This window comes from Nyctereutes procyonoides, unplaced genomic scaffold (assembly GCF_905146905.1).
Source record: "Nyctereutes procyonoides isolate TBG_1078 unplaced genomic scaffold, NYPRO_anot_genome, whole genome shotgun sequence".
Taxonomy (NCBI): domain Eukaryota; kingdom Metazoa; phylum Chordata; class Mammalia; order Carnivora; family Canidae; genus Nyctereutes; species Nyctereutes procyonoides.
In genome coordinates, this window is record NW_026575052.1 from 57,173,904 (window position 1) to 57,193,391 (window position 19,488).

Genomic DNA, 19,488 nt, shown 5'->3' on the forward strand with positions numbered 1-19,488 from the left:
ACTGAGGGCATTTGTAACTCGCGAGTTATTACTCCCGGGCTCCAGAGTGGTGTAGCAGTGAGATTTTCATTAATTGTGTGGGGCCCCAGGATGTGTTCTGGTTTTGCAAAGCTCTTTGGCAGGGCCTGCCTTCCTGTTTATCTGCCTCTGTATGCTCTCACAGCACAGGCAATTCAAAACACAAGTGGATGCCTCTTACGATTCAGGACCAGGAGAGCCTGGAACATTTTTAATTAGGCCAAAAATAAAAAGATAGCAGCTCTGGAAGATGTGTTCTCCTATCTCCTTTCCTTCTAGGGCTGCAATTAAACACGCTTTGGGGAGAACTGATCCTTGCCACTTCCAGGAAAGGGGGGACATGAGCCCAATTATTTGGTAGCCAACTTTGCCCCTAAAATAAATGAAACTGCAAAGCTGTCTTTTACCAGGTGCCCAGGCACTGACAGAAGACTGAAGGACCAGAGTTTCATTCCCTTTCCCTTGGGGGCATGATTTAAACCAAGAAATCTGTCATCAGGAGGTAAGTAGGGAAGAGCTCCAGGGAGAGTCGAAAAATGATGGTGAAGGCTTTTTGTCTCCCTCTCAACCCTGTAAAACTAAGTGAAACCGATCTCTGATTGATTATTAAACACTTTGCATGAAATGGCTGGGGGATATTCTGCTCATTAAATCCATGATTCTTAGCAGAGTTATTTCTGCCAGATTTTAGCATGGGGGTGTGGGGAGAGGTGCACAGATAATGAGAAGGAAGTAGTAGTCCCAAGTTGGCAAAACTCCTGAGGAAGTTAAAAACACACACACACACACACACACAAAAAAAAAAAAAAAAAAAAAACCAAACACAAACTTATGTTAGCAGCATCCCCTACAAACTGGATATGGTGCTTTCTGAGATTAAGGAATCCAGGGAGCAAAATAAAAGTCATCGCCTTTACCATGGGAAACAGTTATGCTCTACGCTGAGTGGAAAAATAATGTCTACCGGAATCCTTTCTTTGTTTGGAAGGACATACACCCTAAACGTTTCCCATTCACCTTAAGTTGATTTCTTGAAGTATTAATGCCAATAAAGGTCAATGTGTTTCTCTTTATTCCAGTCCCGAATTATAATTATTTCTGGCATTTTTGTGTGTGTGCCTTTAAAAACATTTAGCATGCCAGGGCCTCACACCATGGTCTTTAAGAGAAATAAGATTCCTTGGCCTCAAACAGAACCTGTAGTGGAACTCTGTGGTACGAGCGCAGGAGCCATCATTATGCTTTTATTTACTACATGTGTTTTTCCCCATTTTCGTGGTTTTTACTTTTCCCCCTCTTTACTTGGAATAACATTGTCTCCACTCTATCTGGGAATAAAAGATGATTACCTTTTTGTTCAGAATCCCCTAAACTAATACAGTTATTCCTTGTGTTGCTAAGCAACTGAGCCAGATTCCCCAGAAGAATCTCACTTCACCGTTAGATCCTGCTTCCCTTTTTGATAATTGACCATGGAGAGAGTTCGCTGATGGGAAGAGAGAGCTTGTAACCAAGAGACTAGAAGACTAAAATAATTTAACTGTCCCAAGTTCTATGAAAAACTTCCATCTCGGATAAACCAATTGTCATGTATTCCACACAACAGAATACTATTCTGTGATAGAAGGAACTGGAAGCAGGCGGACACAACATGGTTGAGACTGAAATGTGCTAGAAGGGAGCCCGAAACAAAAGAGTACTGGCTGTGTGTCTTTCCTTCATTTTCAGGGGACTTCAGAGGGGACAAAATCACATCTCCAGCAGCAAGCAGTGGGCTGTGGGTGCTGGGCGTTCAGGTGGGGATTGAGATGGGGCACAGGGAGCTTCTAGGGGTGATGGAAATGCCCCCTCATCTGTCTCTCAATTCCAGTGGAAGTTGCACACCGAAAGGAAATTTCAATGGGTGCATTTTATTATATGTAAATTATAACTAGATGAAGAAACCAAAGCCATTAATGCCTTTAATTAGTTGTGTTATTTTAATTTTAGGCTGAGTTGTGCTATTTTGAAGACCAAGAATATCTTTTTCTGTTGGGAGGATTTTTTGTTGTTGTTATCTTGTTTTGTTTTTACAGGGAAGAAAAATTGGCATCATCTACGTAGGGAAAGCGCAATTTTGTTTTTAAAGAAAGTTTTATTTGGGAAGAATTGTAACTGTTATTTCTCCCTTGGCTACTTTTTTTTCCTTTCCTTTTTATTTTTTTCATTTTCATCTCTATTAGAGTCATCACATGCAAATAATTGAAAGAAACTCCCACTCCAAAGACACAATTACTTTCAACAGTTCTTAGCTGTTTCTCTTGGAAATATTGTCTATTTGTAGCAAAAAGTGCTTATACTGCTGCTCTTGATCTTTCCAGTTTTGCCCTATTAGCTTCTCATTCTGGAAATACAGCATTGAGTATCCGAGGACTCTCACACACACGTGCATACAGGCGCACACACACACACACACACACACACATACATTTCCATGCTTCATCATCCCGATATGGTTATACCATAATTTTATTTAACTTTGTTTGCCTTATTGTGATCATGGAAACACCATTTCTTCTTCACCGCTGAGACAAGTAGCAAACCACAATTCTTTTTCCTTTCCCGTATACATCTTTGTCTCCCCTGGAGTTACTAAGAGCTGGGATTTACTTGGCTGTGTGTTTAGTGCACTCCAGCGAGGTCCCACAATGTCCAGGTCCAGGATATGATGGCCCCATGGGGTCCTCCATCCTCCTTCTTGAGTGCTACCCTTCACCTCTCCTTGTACCTGTCTCTTCAAGGCATGGCTCACGTAACTCCCTTAGAAAGGATATGTGGTAGGTCTGCTTGACTGAACCACTTTTTTGATCTGCCCCCCCCCCCCCCTGTGAGGAAGACTGCTTACCTGGGTGTAGGTGTCTAGATTGAAGTTCATTCCCTTTCTGAAATTTGAAGCTATTCCTTCGCTTTAATCTCAGGCTCTCTTGTGTTGTTTTAAGAAGTCTGTGTCATCCTGATGTCTCTATAGGAAACCATTTTCTTCTGTGCAGGATTCTCATAGACTCTTCTTTCTATCATCCCAAGGTTCTGAAACATCACAACCACGTGCCCTAGTGTAGGTCCGTTTTCACTCATAGTGCTAATAACTCAACAATCCCTTTCAATCTGCAACTCGTGTTCATCTGTTCTGGAAAACTCTTTGAATCATGTATGAGCATTTCCTTCCTTCCTTCCTTCCTTCCTTCCTTCCTTCCTTCCTTCCTTCCTTCCATTTCTATGTTTGGATACCCCAGCCCCATCTTCCAGTTATCTTATCTTTTTGTCCCTATATTCTTTTGTGTTGTATATCCATTCAATTTTAACTTCTAATGCTTCTACCGAGTTGCTTCTTGCCTTCATAATTTCCAAGGGTTGCTTCCAACCATTTGATGTATTATTTCTCCCCATATATTATTAAATATTTCTTAAAGTTTTGTTCTCCTTACATAGGATCAAATTTCTGTCTTCTGTGTAATTTGGTCCATCTTAGCCCATTTAGGTTGCTGTAACAAAAATGCCACAGACTGAGTGGCTCACAAACAACACGAGTTTATTTCTCCGAGTTCTGGAGGCTAGAAGTCCAAGATGAAAGCACTAATGGATTTGGTGCCTGGAGAGAACCCACTTCCTGGTTCATAGCCCTCTTCTCACTGTATCCTCACATGGAGGATGGGGTAGGAGCTCTCTGGGGTCTCTTTTGTAAGGACACTAATTCATCAATGTGGGCTCCACTATCATGACCTGATCACCTCCCCCAAAGACCCACCCTCTAAATACCATCACATGGAGAGTCAGGTTTCAACACATGAACTTAAGGGGTGGGGCACAGGGACAGTGAACAATTCGGTCTATTGCAGACTCTCTCTTTTTTTAAGAGGAAGGCTCTCCTCAGATATCTGGTGATCCTTTGCTATCTGCCTCTGCTGGAGCATTAAAAGGCTGACAGGGAGCTCTTTGTGTAGATGGGCTCATTGGGTGTGGACTTTGTAGACTTCTACCAGATGGGGAAGGAGCAAGTGGAGATCAAAAACTCAACTGCTTCTTATATAGACTCTCACCTAATCCTCTTGTTTTCAACCCATTTCAGTATTATTCTAGAGATATCAGTGCTGCAAATTCCTAAATCTTCTGGGTTGTGCTTCTTGGCTTCCCTTATTATAAGCTTAGAATTCATCTTTCTAGAACTTGCATCTCTTTCTACCAAAGAGATACCTTCTATTTCCAGCTTGCAAATTTCATCCATTACTTCCTCTCCTCTTGGTCTCCTTTTCTGTGTGGATTTACTGCTTGTTAGCAGATACCCTGTTTTGGATTGCTTCAGGAAGTTTTAGGAGAACATGGAGACAACTGCATGAGGTCCTCCTGCCATCTTTAACTGGAAAAAATATTGTTTTCCAGTTTCATTGAGAAATGATTGACATACATCACTGCAAAAGTCAAAGGCACTCAGCAGGATGGTTTGATTTCCATATGTTATGAAATGATCACTACAATAGGTTCAGCTCACATCCATCTTCTTGTATGGATACAACAAAAAGAAAAGAAAAAAAAACATTTTTCCTCCTGGTGAGAATTCATAGGATTTACTCCCTTAAGGTCCCTGTATATCACACAACAATGTGGGCTATAGTCACCATGTTGTGCATTCCATCACAGGGACTTATTACTGGAAGTGTGTACCTTTCGATCACCTTCTTCCAATTTCTCCTCCCCTCTCCCATCAGTCACTTCTGGTAACCACAGGGCCAATCGCTTTTTCTGAGTTTTGTTCTGTTTTATTTTAGATTCCATATACAAGTGAGATCATGTCATATTTGTCTTTCTTTGATTTATTTCACTTAGCACCTGCCTCCTCCAAGGTCCATCCAAGCTATTGCAAATGTGAGGGTTTCTTCATGTTCTGTGGCTGCATAATATTCCATTGTATATATATTTACCACAATTTCTTTATTCCTTCATCCATTGATGGACACTTGGGTTGTTTCCAGGTCTTGGTTGTTGTAAATAAGGCTGCTGTGAACATGAAGCGAGGGGAGGGGGGCCAGATGTCTCTTGAGTTTGTGTTATTGTTTCTGTTCAATATGGTCCTAGAAGTGGAAATTGCTGGAATCATATGGTAAGTCTACTTGTACATGTTTGAGGATCACCCATATTGTTTCCCATAGTGACTGTACCAATTTAAAATAATTTTAAAAAGGGTTTTAATTTTATATATTGGATCAGTGATAAAACAAAAGAAGGATGCAGAAAAATATACACATATGAACAAAGTAAGTATGGGAAAACACACAGAGAAAAAAGAGGAAACGTTGACAAAGAACACACACAACAGGACTCTGAAGGCAATAAAAAAAAAAAAAATTACTGGAGCTCCAGGCCAGCTCAGTCGATAGAGCATGCAACTCTTGATCTCAGAATTGTGAGTTTGAGCCCCATGCTGAGTGTAGGGATTACTTTTAAAAAAGATTTAGAACAATCATAGACTATTATGAAACAACAGGTGTATGAGGTGATACTGCTGTCAAAGTAGCGTCCTGGTTACATAGTGGAAGGCATCAAGAGCAAAGGACTTCATATAACTGACCCCAGCTACTGAAGCAAAGCCTGATAAGATGGTTACTTGTTCCATAATGACTCTGAACTTATGCCTTTAATGCAACAGGGTTTGTCCTCTATCATGTTCACCATTTCCTCTCCCACATCCCCTGCACACCGTAAGTAAACAGAGGAAGATACGCTGCTGGTTCCTGCAGAAGGAGAAGCTCCCAGGGGCACCAAGCACACAGGACCTCAGGTGACCCTGGTACCTTTGGATTGAATAATCCCTCTGCCACAAGACGGTTCAGTCTACTATTATCTGTAATAATAGCCAATGACCCCCCAAACAACTCGAGTTATCTAGCAGTGAAGGGACAACTTAAAATGCCTTCTATTTGTGTACCTTGGCCCCTAACTCTGTACACTTCACAACAAACCTACAAGATCGATATTTGCATCATTAATTTACGAGGACTGGAACTGACACTCAAAGAGGTGATGCGATTTCCCCAAAGCCACCACATGCGTAGAGTATTGAACTCCAACTCCCAAGCTGCTGCTTATTCCCCTGCATCACGTTGCAAGAGAAGCAAGGCGTCCTTTCCAGACATCCTATTCCATGACTGTGTTTTTGTTTCTTGAGTTGATTTAAACACAACAGATATGTCTTAATTCTTACTAACCGGGGAAGCAGGAAACTGCCAGCTTCGCCCGCCAGAGAGAAGCATTTCAAACAGGCAGAGGGGCTGATCCCTTTACAAGCCAATGAGCTGCCGACACCGTCAGACTTTCCAGGTCTCTGAGTTAAAAAGGCAAACGGCACATAAATCTACTGGCAGACCGCCCGTGCTTCTGTCCTCACAGCAAAAGATTTTCAGAACTGCATGCCCTCCACTGATGGAAATGCTGAAAAATACCTTCCATCGAAGTATTTTGAAACTTGAGAGGACCACAGGAGAGGAAATCAGATGGCTTCTTCCCAAGCGAAGTTTCGAGATACCACAGAAAACCTAGAAAGCGCTCAAACGTGAGGATTTTTCATTTAAAAACGTATAGCATGTAGCAACTTTGACACTTTCTCTCTCTCTCTCTCTCTCTCTCTCTCTCTCTCTCCCACCCCCCCAAATCAGCTGTTCCTTTGGCTGCCAATGCCATAATCTTGTTTCCTAACTGCAGCTCAGTAGAGATTAATCTTCACAGACTTCCTTTGAAATCAATCCACACAGGAACCGAGACCAAAATCAGAGAAAACGAGGTAGAGTTGGTCATTATTCCTTCACCATTTCTGCAGCAGCAAGGCTGCAAACCACCCAAGCAACGGTTAGAAGGAGAACCCTCACTTTGAGGAAGATGGACCAATCATCTGTCCTTTGCAAAGTCATCTATATTATCAATGGTAAGACTCTAATTGAAGGTTATGGCTTTATTTAATCAGAGTTCCAAACAATAATTCACATCGAGTGTGTAAACTACCCAAAAGGCATTATTACGATGCCACCCACCTGGGACACGGGGCAAGGGGAGCTTCAGGCAGAGACGTGACCTCGTCACTGCAGAATTTCAGACGGGAGCTGGAAAAGACCCGAGAGGTGGTCTTTGCCATCATGATTTAAAGTCACCTCACCAGGGCGCCTCGTGGTTCAGTAGGTTAGGTGTCCGCCTTCCGTGCAGGTTGTGATCTCGGGGTCCTGGGATCAAACCCCACGTTGGGCTCCCTGCTCAGCAGAGAGTCTGCTTCTCCCTCTCTCTCTCCCCCTGCTTGTGCTCTCTCTCTCTCTCTCTCTCTCTCTGTGTGTGTGTGTGTCTCTCTGTGTCAAATAAATTAATTAAATCTTTTTAAAAATAATAAAGTCACCTCATGATGATCAGTGGATCAATCATTTGAGGTGTGATTAGTTTCCGCAGCGCGTGCTCTCCATGACATAGTTAAACAGCTTTGCAGGTGCATGTTTTCCATTCAGAAGAGGCTCCATTTAACATACGTCTTAGCAGAACCCCTGAGTGGCATCCACATGGATGGCCCCACGGTGTCCTATGCTTGCTTTTCTGTTCTTTGGCTCTGTCTTTAGTCTTTCTTTAACGTTCTTTTCCCTAATTCCAGTCTGCACAACTGTTGCTTGGAATAACCAAGTAATTACTACTAATTATTCCCACGGAGGATTCAAAATTTTGAATGGGCAGCCAACATAGTTTATTCTTTCGCAAAAAGATGGCATTTAGGAAAGTTATGGGGAAAGTCTCAGCAACCATCTTTTGTCTACAGCTTGAATGGTTGAAGGCAGGAGGGGAATTTGTCCTGATAGGAATCCACCTGGAATTAGATTTCTGCTTCCAACAACCTGACCCAATCCTGGAGAGAGCAAAAACCACGAAGTGCCCTGCGAGAGGCCGTTGTGTCCACCTCACCCAAGCTCCTCGCCGGGGACCAGGCACAAACAGGTTGGAGAGCAAGGGTCCGTTCTGTTCAGAAATGTCTCCGCGTGGTATTCTGCTGATGAGTCAGCCCCTGGCACAAGCATGCACGGAACCAGGAAATATATTAAGTACAGTTGACTCTTGAACCACATGGGAATTAGTGGCACCAAAACCCCCACTCGGTGCAGTTGGAAATACATATACAATTTTTGACTCCCTCCAAAGCTAAACTGCTAATAGCTTACCAATAATATAAAGTTGATGGACACATATTTTGTATGTTTTATGCATTAACTGTATTTATCTATCATACTGTAAAAAATATCTGCATGTAGGTATTATTCTACAAAGTATTCTCAAAGAGCACGGACTACTGGGAAGAGGCTTTTTGGCATCGCTGCCATGCTTCTTCCTGCTTCCTTCCTTGAGGTTGTGATGGCTGGAGTTCCAGCAGCTATTTTGGACCATAAGGCGCCCTTGGAAATGAGAGCCATGCATGCACTGAAACTGTTGGAGTGCAAGATCCAAGCATGGGTCCCTAAATACCACTGTAGCAGCTCTGTACTTCCCATCTTCAGAGTTAGGTGACACAGAAGCAAATTTCTGCATTGCTGAAACAACTATTATCTGTGGTTTTCTTTTACGTGTGTCTAACCCTAATTTTAACTAACCTAGAAATCCACTCTCCTTTGCCATCCAAATGACCCCAGGTGAATGTGAATGGCTTACCATTTTACAGTTACTCACATCAAGTATGGTGACGGTTTTCATATCATTCAGTGAAGATAACTTTGTTTTAGGGTTTCCTTGATTAAAACATGCATTTCTGTTTTGCACACCCCCTTTCTGGTTCACTGTCAGATATCCCAAGAAGCGAAAGAAGTCACCCTGCTTTCGATGCACCAGTGGTGGCAAAATGTATTGTAGGATCCCCAAAACAGGACGGCCCTGCCTCTCAATCCTCCCCTAGGAGCTCTAGAAGTCCCAAGAAGATGGTCTCACACTTGCTCATGACACAGCTCTTTGTCCAGTGACAAAGTATCCAGTCTTTTCCTTTCCGAAGCTGCATTTGCTCCCCACCAGCATATGGTCCAGACCTGCTCCCCCTCTGTTTGGGTAACTGCTTCTCCATGCACGATTTCCTCCAAAGACATCCTTCCCATCTTCCCATATACATTGCCACACGTCTGCTCTAACAAGGAGATCTTGTGCTTTCCATATCTTAAGTAGCTTCATTGAAAAAGCTCTTTCAATATTTGCTTGGTTTTTCATCACAGACCCCTTCCCTAGAACCTGAGCTGGATTGCAAGGCCCCGAGGGGAGGTTTATATTTTACGATCTTTTGTGTTGCTCACACCTAGCATAGTGTTTTAGTCTACTGGGGATGACATGACAAAAGTACCACAGACCTGGGGGGCCTACAAACAACAAACATTTATTTCTCATAGTTTTGGAGGCTGGAAGTCTAAGATCAGAGCACCTGCAGGCGTGGTGTCTGGTGAGAGCTGCTCCCTGGCTCATAATTGCCATCTTCTCGCTGTGTCCTCATGTGGAAGAAGGGGCACAGGGCTCTCTGGAGACTCCTTTATAAGGGTATCACCCTCATGATCTAATCTCCTCCTAAAGCCCCCACCTCCCGATACATTGGGGTTTAGGATTCAACATATGAATTTGAGGGGAAGACACGAACGTTGAGACCATAACACATAGGGCTTGACACCTGGGAGGACTTTATTAAAGTTTTTGAATGAATGAGGGCCCTAGTGGCCCATAACATGAATCTTGTCTCTTCTTTTATTTTTCTGTTCTAACCCCTAAACCAATCACCCAGGAGTCAAACTCTGCTCTTGTCTTTAAAGACAAGCTCTTTCCCTGGGGGGACTCTTACTTACCTCTGAATATCAGAAGGATTTGTTTCGGGATTAGGTTGTGATTCTGTGCTGCGCCCAGTACTGGGGCTCTTGGAGGATCAGTGTTTTGCCTAGTATGGTTGATGGATCATCCAAATTATGCCTACGCCTCTAGGTTCCTACTAATAACTTCAGCATAGCTCATGTAAGAGCCCACAGGAAATTGCACAATTACACACCTAGAGTGTTCCAAAGTTCCTCAACTTCCTATTTTTCTCCTATACTCCATCTATTCCTCTATTGACAGGAGACACATAGAAATGCTATGTGACAGGAGACACAAGGAAATGCTAGCACTGTGGTCCCCATTTGGGAATGGGCAGGTAGAGGCCAAGCCAAGAGGACAACTTTTAGGTACTCAGGTTAGACTCCCTGGAGGAACAAGTTTAGGTGAAGATGTAGGGCGTTTAGTCCTTGGTCACTGTGCAGCAGAGAGTGCAAGAGGGACATAGAATTCGGATCCTGATTCTGAGTGAGAAGATGAGGTGGGGTGCCATTTATTAAGCTCCTGTTGGAAAGAGCCACTGTGCTGCCTGCATATCAAGGGTAATGGGTGTGTTCCATGAGAAAGTTTCTGCAGGAAGGTGGGAGATGGTGGGCTGCTGGGCCACAGAATGCTCCAGAGTGAGGTGGGGACTGCAGCCACGGTGCCTGGTGGAGGCTGCCAGAGCAAAGAGTGAGGGAAATTGGCTTAGCAGGATGCCTGCCTCCCCACACCAGCATTCTCTGAAGAGCTTGCCTGCAGGACACCACACTCCAGCTGCTATCACCTGTCCTGCTTCCTTATTATACACTCAGCACCTAGAACCATGCTGGGCGTGTATTAGGAACCCCATAAATATTTGTTGAGCAAATAAATGAACGCACCCACAACACAATTGCTGATCTTGACTTGAAAGCAAATCTTTGGGAATATCTCAAGTGGTTGATAGGAAGCAGATGCGGCCCTGGGAAGCTTTGGTATATAAAGGAGCAAGTGCTACCCTTAGGTCTGAAGATTTTGATAAGCCGAGCATGAAATCTCTAGAGTAGCATTGACCTTCATGTCCTTTTAGCCAGAGATGGCCAAACCTCCTGCTCAGCCCCCAAGACGTTCAGAAACTCTTCTCTTTCCCTTCAAGTTGGCGTATTGCTCTAGTGAAGCAGATTGGAAGCTGAGATGCCTGGCTTCAAGTCAGAGTTGTGAGTTTTGTTTTGTTTTGTTTTCTTCAAGTTTTAGATATTTATGAATTGGTGCAAGGCCCAACACAATACTCCAACATGATTCCATGCATTTAGAGGGGGACCATTTCCTGGCTGAGTAAGGGATTGTGCAGATGGCTTCTGGAAGACCTTCATTCTTAGCAGCTTTATAAGTGAAGTGTTTCATTCAGAAGTCTGGACTTCTTCACTTTGCCATCATCTACATTCACTGAGTAGAACTTTGGTTGATCATGGGCACCTGGTGTGTTTCAGCGTTTCCTGGATTGAATGATGCAAGGACTTACAGCGCTGTCCCAGAACCTCCCACTCCAGTAAAGTGCCAAGAGGGGGCTGTGCTCTAATGTGCCCTGGCCTGGCCAAGGATCTCATGTAATGGGGTTGTGGCCACAGTCCTCATGTCCAGAAGGAGGAAACAACAAATATGCAAGATCTGGACTAAGTAGTGTCTACACTGAGGATGAGAGGATGTCCAAAGTTATCCACAACCCCAAGTCCAAGTTTTGACAGCATTTCGAGTGTATGTAAGTATGCGTGGTGAGCTTGGTCAGAATTTTTAATCCCTCTGCATCCCAGCAAAGGGAATGTTAGTAACTCCTGTTCAGCTTAATTCACAAATTTGGGTAGATACCAAATGGAGGAATTAGTTCAAAGAACACCTTTAAAGGCGAAGTCTAAAATAAAGCACGTGATTTCCATTTTCTGCCTTTTTTCCAGTTTTCCCCTTCCTTTGTCCTGGGCACACATCCTCTTTTCTTCTTTCCCCATGGTCTCCTTATCTGTGTTTGTTGTGATTACATGGGTTTGCAGCCTTTTAAAAAATGCTGGAAAAACCCTTCTGATGCTTGAGCTCCATGTGGTTTTATCTTATGCAAAACTGAGCAAAGGACTTGGTGCAAAGCAGGTGCTTCAGGGCAGGTCGTGTCAATGAGCAGGACTTGAGTAACCTTGGCTGGAGGCACATGCTTGGGACCCAAAGAAAGGACAGGCTGCTGGTCTGGACTCTGGGGCCTCCGCGGGGCAATGGTATTCTCCTGAATTCACATCATTGATGTAATCATGCAAAATAATACCTTGCATGTAAAGTTGTTCACTTTCCCTCTCTGTTCCCCCAATTCCCTTTTCGACCATTGCTGGATGAATAACAATACATGATCTCCATGGGGATCTCTGAACAGAGCAAGGAAGCTAAACTATTGATTCCAAGAGCAGGACCCATAAACACCGGGTCAGAGGAGTAAGATGGCTTGAGTTTCCCTCAGGACACAGAACTTCATTTTGGTTTAAAACACAACAACGATATGAGTGATGAAAGGACTTTATCTTGCTGAGCATCTCAGTGCCATGATTGACTCAACAGAGAAGAGGTCACTTCTGACACAGCCTTTTCTCCAATGTGTTTGCTGGGCTCCAGAATAGTGAGGAGCATGGACTACGCCCGGCCCTGAGCAAGGCTGCATTCGTTATATCATTTAATACTAGCAGAGAGAAAAGAAAAAAAGAAAAGAAGAGAAAGGAAAAGAAGGAAAAGAAAAGAGAAAAAAAAAGAGAAAAGAAAAAAAAAGCCAGCACTATTATTCCAATCAGTTGAGCAAGACAGCAGCTGAACTTGAGAAGATTAAGAAAATGCTGAGGGTCACCAGTGATTCACTAGATTTCTGGTTCATTTTACAGTCTTCTGGAGAGTTAACTTATAAATTGATTTTGGTTTTAAATACAGGAGGAAGAGGTTATGCCATTCACACTACAGTCACAGTATAATTTAAATAGTGTAAATGACTAACAGGGTCCCGAGGCATCTTTCCTCTGGACTATGCATAAAGCTACCTTGGTTGTTCACTGGTTCAGATCCAGTATCACAAGATAGGGGATGGTTTGAGTTGCCCCAGAGCTAAGTATGGAGACAGCATGTGCTTCTACACACCTTATCTGGTCTACTCCTCAGCCCTCGTGCATTAATTTGATAAAGAATGTTCCTGAGCAGAGGCACCTGGCTGGCTCAGTGGTTGAGCATCTGCCTTCAGTTTAGGTCACGATCCTGGGGTCCTGGGATTGAGTCCCATATCGGGCTCCCCGCAGGAAGCCTGCTTCTCCCTCTGCTTGTGTCTCTGCCTCTCTCTGTCTCTCATGAATAAATAAATAAAAATCTTAAAAAAATGTTCCTTAGTAATGGAAAGTCATTTTTATAAATTATAAGTTTTGATGAAGTTGATAGTAATGCTATGATCAGAGCAGGCTTAAACATCCTGCTTTTCATTTATCAATGTAATTTATAGAAATTCTAAAAAAATCTATAAATATTATTTAAAAATTGAGAATCTAACAGGAAAAAGAATCCCTTATGATTGCTACAAACCACAGGTTACAGAATATGGGAAAGTTTGTGTTACATTTCCTTCCAACCTTCCTTTTAAAGTCCATAATTGGCATCACAGTTTGCCAGAAGGATGCTATTTTCTTCACATTAGGTTTTATTTCCCCATATCACTAAAAATTATATAAAAATATTGTTATATCTTTCAAAATGTCACAACTTGCCATATTTATTGAACTATCCTCCTTGTAGTTAGTTGGTCATTTAGATTATTTCCTTTAAGAAAAAAAAGAGTCATAAATAACTAAATCTATTTTTGCTTAGTGCACATTCCCAGAGTAGGATGACCAGGATGGGGGAAGGGACAATTTGAACATTTGCAGTGCAATATGTTGCCAGGAAATGGCTTCGCAGACACCCTGGATCAATTTGCCCTTATGAGGTGGACGCTCTCCACATGGGGTCCCAGGTCTCCCCAACATTTGGGAATTCACTTCTGCAGCCCTCTATGGAAGACTTTCCCACTGCCAACTCCATGATCTCGTCTCTTCCCCTGAGACATCTGTTTCTCTCTTGAGCGAGTGACACAGTTAAAGGAGAATGTCCAAAATCCCTTTTAGAAATCTGTGTCCACTGTCTAGCATAGGCATGGGCACCCTTGAACACCGGGCAGCTCCCCACACATCCCCCCTGGACCCCACTGTCCACAGTGTATGTCTGTGCTCTGGGGCCTGCCAGGGTCCCCCTCCTGCACACCTGTCTCCTGCATGGATGGATGGGGCTGAGGACATTTCCCAAGAAAGATAACCCTGCGGACCCTCCTCCCCATGTGCATCCCTCATGCCCTTACCCGGTAGCTGCAACAACAGGGTGTTGTTGGACTTGTCTGGGTAACCTTACCTGCACTCCCAGCTGTAGGCGCCTCTAGGCCCCTGACATGTAATCAGAGAGCTTCAATTTGTGTCCCTGGGGAGACCTCATGTTTTTAAACCCCAAACACTGGAGAAGTGGTCTGTGAGGTTGTTAGGAGTTCGGCCTAGATTTGGGCTGTTTCAAACACATTCCTAAATGGTGGGAGCTACCAGTCTGGTTTGTTTCAGGATTAGGGGTAGTGGGGGTGGCATGGTCTGGGCAACGTAGGGCTACTTTGATCAAATGATGCAGATCAGATGGCAAAAGGCTAGAACTTGGGCCTTTCCAGATTCCAGCAAAGGAAAGGATTCAGAAGCTGACTCCTTGTCAAGGGTCTTGAATCCATCAGCTGTTTTGTGATGTGAATGGAGAAATGGATGCTCCCAAAAGTTTGACAGTAAAAGACCACATACTCATGGTCTCTGGATCAGTTCTAAATTGAGAGGGATGATTTCCTCCTTGCAGATGAGAGCCTTCCGGCTAGACCAGGATGAATAGATCTGATTACGCTTGCGAGCCAGCGTTCACATCTCTCGTTGTCAGTCCTGTGATTTTCTAGGCCAATAATATTACTTCCCAAGTTATGGACAAAAGCCAGCTTTTAAAAAATGGGAGTGAATGCCAATGGCTTAATATACACTGTTCTACTGAATTCTGATCATTAAGTCCATCTGAAAGGGTCTCCAAATGAGAAAAGTCAGGAAGCGATTTTTGTTCTATAGAGAATGAATGTGTAGCAAATTATTGATCAGATACAACTTAAATCTTTTTCTAGATGAACTTTGTCATCACATCTGAAATGGAAGGAAATGGTACAGTGATTAGAAATTAACTCTCTCCTGTTGCTCCTTCAGACAGGAGGGAAGACAAAGCTGGATTCCGTGGCATGAAAGCGGGGCCTGTTGAGGAGAAAGTGAGAGGCTATAAATACTCGGGCTGACAGAGCAGCAGATGGTTGGGTTGGAAGTGGATGTCTGGGAGAGAAATGTGCTAAGTGGTATTGGCATATGTTTCCTTAAGTCTCTGACCTGCCTGTTTCTCAAAAGACTTTATTAAATGCTTGGAAAAATAGAGTGGGAAGTTGATATAGCAAAGGAGAGTTAGAAAAGGAAAGGAAGAAAAGGAAAAAGGAAAAAAGAAAAGAATAGAAAGAAGAAAGGAAAGGAAGGAAGGATGAAAGAAAGAAATTAATTGTCCAGGGCATGTGCTTCTCTCTCCAGTTTAAGCATTTCATTTATCCTGAAAAATATCAAAGCACCAAATTTCCTGCCCCCTTTGTCCCTGGCAACCAGCCCCACTGGCAGTAGATGGCAAAGCAGAAAGCCAAGAGAGCAGCCAGGCCAGCGGCCTGTGGGCAGGTGCAGAGTTGGTTTGATCCCATGAGGACTTCCTGTTGCCTCTCATCCGGGGACCATCCACACGGGTACTCATCGCACAGCCCTGTTGGTAAGAGCATGATGATTCTGAGCTGTTTATTCAAAAAAGTAATATATTTCCAAAGTGTGACAACAGTTGTGCTCATGTTGGACCAAGACTAACATTTCTCTTTGGCTTGCACCGATATTTCCTTTGATTGAGAATTTATCCCTTGACCCTACTTATGTTTATCCTTGGTTCGCTATAGGAAGGAAGGATGCTTCTCTTCCCTGCACCTAGCATGGGGCTTCTAGATGGAGCAAGAAGATGCTCATTCACTTCTCACTGCATTGTTTGTGAAGGTTTCACTAGACACCAAATTCTCTGGTGGCACAAGTCACGTCTTCTCTTTGCATGTTGTGATGCTCCAGAGCAGCAGGCAGACGTCTTGCACCCCAGACGCTCACTAAATGTGCAGTCAGAGTCTGTGGTGGATACACTACCTCCTCTTGCCTCTCCAGTTGGAGAGAGCCTCAGGGATGGAAACTGGGCTGCCATGGGTCCCCGTGGACCTGCCGGATATACCAGCAAGGGTGAGACCGTGAAGCCAGTGCTCTGTCTGCCAACTGTCTGCAAGGTGCTGTTGCAGGAATCCTAATAATCACATTCATGAAAGCAATGCAGTTTGGAAATCAGAGTCTCACAGCTCACACTCTGAACCTCACGGTGTGTGGGGAAAGTCGGTGGAGTCCACGGGGGTTCAGACCCTGGTGTGAGGAAGCAAGTGGTAGGGTAGAGAGGCCAAGATCAGTGCCTAGACTGCCATGTTCTCTCTCCAGGCCTCGCTGGCCTGCATTTAGTTGTGACTGCTTGCTCCTCCCTGGAACCACAGAGTTCTGGGTGGCCAGTGGGGTAGTGCTTCCGAGACTGGGCCTTTACTCATCCAAAGCAACATTCCAGACCTTCTGTTGGCAGTGGTTGTCTAGAGAAGTGGGCTACATAAAACTAAAAATCTTTACACCGAAGGAAACAATCAATAAAGTGAAAAGACAACCTACCTATGGGAAAAAAATGTTTGTAAACCAGGTAAAATGTTAATGTCCAAAATGTATAAAGAACTCCTACAACTGAATACAACACCTCCCCCACGAATATCCCAATTAAAACTAGGAAAGGGCTGGCAGGATATATTCAGGGTCCTAAATGAGAAGAACATGCAGCCTAGAATACTTTATCCAGCAAGGCTCTCATTCAGAAGAAGATCAGGAGCTTCCAAGATAGGCAGAAACTGAAAGAATATGTGACCACCAAAACAGCTCTGCAAGAAATGTTAAGGGGGACTCTGTAAAAGAAAGAGAAGTCCAAAGAAACAATCCTGATTGTCTCCAGAGTTTGTTGTTTGCCTATCTAGGCAACTTGAGGTAAATATCAGAGAAATCGACATGATAGTTCATGCATTGACAATCTTCATGTTTGTCATTCTGTGGGGATAATAACAGGACCCCATGGATATATTATTTGAACAATAAAACAATTAGACAGGAAAAAAAATAAAACTAGGCTAAAGACTTAAATAGATACTTCTCTAACAAAAGGCATGCAATGGCCAACAGATACACAAATGCCTGTCATCACTAACCATCAGGGAAGTGCAAATCAAAACCATAATGAGACATCACCTCACTCCTGTTGGAATGTCAATTATCAAAAAGATAGGAAGCAAAAAATGTTGGCGAGGATATAGAGGAATTAGAACCCGTGTAGAGTGTTGGTGGGAACACAGACTGGTGCAGCCATTGTGGAAAACAGTGTGGAGGTTCCTCAAAACATCAAAAGTAGAACTATTTCTAGTAGTTCTATTTTTGTGCGATCCAGCAATTTCACTTCTGGGTATTTCTCTAAAGAAAATAAAAACACTAATTCAAAAAGATATATGCACCCCCATATTCACCACAGCATTACTTACAGTGGCCAAAATATGGGAAAAAACATGTGCCCATAGATGGATGAACAGCTCAAGGAGAGATGGTATGTATGTACATATATCAGCCGTAAAAAAGAATGAAAACTTGCCACTGCATGGATGCACCTTGAGGCCATGATGACAAATGAAATAAGTCAGAGAAAGAAAACCATACGATCACACTTATATGTGGAATCTTAAAAAATAAAATAAAATAAAAAATTAAAACCCAGAATAAAACCCACCAAGCTCATAAATACATAGGACAGAATGCTGGTTTCCGGGGGAGGTAGGGGGTGGGAGAAATGGGTGAAGGGACCCCAAACTCGCAGGTATAAAATCAATGTCATGGCATGGGATGTACCATGTGGCAACTATAGTTACAATTAGTTGCAATATAGTTATATTGCCCGTTTTGGAAATTACTAAGAAAATCCTTAGTGTTCCCACCACAAGAAAAAAATTCTCTAACTCTGAAGAGTGACGGATACTAACTAGACTTACTGTGGCGCGTGATGTATATGAACATCCAATCGTTGCCTTGTACATCGGAAACTTATACAGCGTTTATGTCAATGATACCTTCATTTTTAAGTGGCCTTAAGTGCATTTTTGTGTATTCCGAAAGCTCGTCCAGCAATTTTTAAAACACACACACACACACACACACACACACCACAGGATACCATCCCTGGGAGCCTCTCATTGTTTGTTTGGTGTTAAACATATCTCTGGACTGCTCGATACAATGTCTTGTTTCTTAGGGCAGATAAATGCACCACTTTTTAACATGTTGTTGTAACCTTAGAGACTCCCAGCTTCAACAATGTAAGTTGTTTTTTCTCCCATGTAGCCGGGCACCGGATCAATAGAGTGAAAGCATAATGACTTTCCCGGCTTTATTTTAGTAGGTTATCTGATACTATTTGCTTTTTTAGTCTTAGTCAATATAGGTGCCTCCCGGGAGGCAGAGATGCTATCTCTCCAGGAAACCCATTTCTCCACAATCCCAAATAAAAAAACCGGCCAGGACAAAGGATGTGGACTGGAGTTGCTCATTTTTCAAGAGGTTCTCCAACAAATGATAGCTCAGCCTAATTTGTATCATAATAATTTCCGTTGCCACCGGAAGCTGTGGTGTCCTTGCCTTTCACTCATAGGTCCCAGCTGTGGATGCGGCCTTTAGGATCGTGTTCTGTAGTAGGGCAACCTGTCCATGTTGCTCAACGGAGGCCCTGCCACACATTGCCGACGGCTCGGGGACAGATTTTAAAGCTCAGGTGCAGAAATTCTGGCTGTGTTATCCAACAGGAGGACAAGAAGCGATTCTCTCCCACCACACACACACACACACACACACACACACACACACACACACACACTGGTTTTCCCAAGGGTAATATATCGTTGGAACACCATGCCTTTTGCTCCCTCGTTTCTGAAAAATTTCACCCCTTCCTTCTTTCTCTCCCTTCTGATTTCTTCAAGTGCTTATTTCAAATGATTAAGACCCTCAAAGATGAATTTGGGAGCTACCACATATGATCAAGGAAATGAAATTCCACATACTTGCCAGCAGATCTTAGCTCCTTGGACCTTCAAACAATCCAATTTTGGAAAGCCTGCATTCATGGGGCATTTCGTCTTCCAAACTGGACTTGTTTTTAAAGATTTTTATTTATTTATTCATTAAGGACACAGAGAGAGAGAGGCAGAGATACAGACAGAGGGAGAAGCAGGCTCCCTGCGGGAGGATGTGGGACTCGATCCCAGGACCCCGGGATCGTGACCTGAATCAACCACTGAGCCACCCAGGGGTCCCCCAAATTGGACTTTCACATCAA